Genomic DNA, 2,227 nt, shown 5'->3' on the forward strand with positions numbered 1-2,227 from the left:
CACTAAAACCCAACTAAAAGGCTAAGTAGAAAGAAAACTGAAATTCAAGTGCCTCATATGAATGATAAGAGACATTGAAAAGGCAGCACTAAAATATAATGAGAAACTAAAATTTAATTGTAATAGTCAAATACTCATAAATATAAAGTTAAGTTCAGAAATAAAATGTATTTGAAGACATGTAATTGAAAGCACCTGTAAAGATAATTAATTCTGAAAATATATACACATTTAAAGGTAGTACTAGACAAGATGGCAAATGTTCCCTTCCAAAATAAGAGTTTAAATAAGGGGTAATAATAATCAGATGGAGAAAGAAACTAGAGGACAGGTGCAGTGGAGAAAAGGAGTGTGAAGACCCATACTTAAGAGGATATGAAAAGATCTTGCTGGGGAAGGGGGGAAAAGAGTTTGATGTTGGCTATATGGGAGTCCCCTCTATTGTATATGTGACTTTACTGTGATCTAAAATTTTTTAAAGACAAAAAAAAAAAAAAAAAAGGGTGTAGGCACCAAGGAAGGAATGAAAGAGATTGCCTTGCCACTGTACATATCAATACCTGTTACAGTGATGAAAGGCAAATATCAAAACCAAAGTTTTATGATATTTTTCAGTTTTTAGTACCCCTGTTTTTACTTTATTTCAGTTTTTCTAAATTAATATGAATTTTGTTTCTAATCTTGAAACCTCTATTTCATTTTCGTACTGATCAAATTTGGCAATATATTATGCTTCATTTTGGAAGAAGTTTTGAATCACAGTGGGGTTCAATGATGGCAGGGGAGGAACACTGGTGTGGGGTGTCATTGATGGGGGGCACATGGTTGGGAGGGAGTTCTTCTGGGCATGTATATAGGGTATATAAAAATGTTTGGATATTCGTTGGGTATTGTCATAGTAGGTAGAGTTACAAACAACAACTGAGGGAGTGCTGAGTTCCCAGCTAGGGGAGCTCTGTCACATTCCCCAGCAGAACAGCAACAGTCCCCCTAGGGCATGGGCAAAGACCAGTGAAGAAGGATGGTCCAATGATGGGCCCTTGGTACTGATGACTATGCTTATGAGCCTCTGCGCTTGAAATTCCAACTAGGCCTAGAGCTGCAGGGTGCATAAGAGTTACTCCTGAGAGCCTCCTTGTTGCTTAAATGTGGCCTCTCTCTAAGCCAAACTCAGCATGTAAATGTACCTTGTCCCCAGCATGGGACATGACTCATGGGGATGAGCCTTCCTTGCACTGAGAAATTACTCTCAATCAGCAGCTGATGATGCAACTAGAAAAAGGCCTTGAATAAAGGGGGGAAATGGTAAAGATATGAGTTTATATGGGTAAGAGACTTAAAAATGAGTCAGGAGGTCATCAGAGGGGTTGCGCTTATGCACACCTCAGCAGGATCCCAGAGACAGCTAAAGTAGATAACAGCCCCAGGTAGTGGTGCTCCTGAGGGCTACAGAGGCACACATGTTCTACAGTCATGGCAGATGGCTCTGGTGTTCAATGCCTTGCCAGTGGACCCTACTTTGGAATTTGTGCCCCCGACTGTGATGGAGTTGGACTCACATGTGACCTCTCTACACATGCCTCATCTGTCACTTTTGCTGAACCCAGAGTTGGTGTATACTCAGTAGACTTGAATCTCTGGGCTGTCCATGTGCCAGCTGGGCCCTGAGTCTCAGCAGAGTTGTGGAACCTTACTCTCTGGTTTGTTGGACTTACCCAGATCAGCTAACAGGGAGGTGAGGATGGTGAACCACCACACCAGGGAACCAAGAGAATCTACAACTGCAAGCAGGAGAATTGCATCTGTCAGCCTTGTGGGACCTAAGCCCCCTCTCGATTTAGAGGTGGAGTGGACATCACTATCCCAGGGTCCACAGGATGGTGAAAAAAATATGGATTAGTGTGGACTTACTGGTATTCTACTGTAGAACAGTTGTGACTCTAGCAATGGAAGAAATGGTATCATTGATATGGAGACAGTGTAGAGGGGAGTTGCTGAGTACAGGGAGAGGGTGGAAGCGGTGTGATATGGGGGCATTTTCAGGACTTGGAGTTGTCCTGAATGATATTGCAGGGACAGATGCAGGACATTATATATCCTGCCATATCCCACTGAATGGACTGGGGGAGAGTGTAATCTTCAATGTAAACTACAATCCAGGCGGTATCGCAGTGCTCCAAGATGTATTCCCCAATGCAGTGAATGTGTCCCTGATGAAAGAGGTTGT

This window comes from Dasypus novemcinctus, chromosome 15, assembly GCF_030445035.2.
Source record: "Dasypus novemcinctus isolate mDasNov1 chromosome 15, mDasNov1.1.hap2, whole genome shotgun sequence".
NCBI classification, from domain to species: Eukaryota; Metazoa; Chordata; class Mammalia; order Cingulata; family Dasypodidae; genus Dasypus; species Dasypus novemcinctus.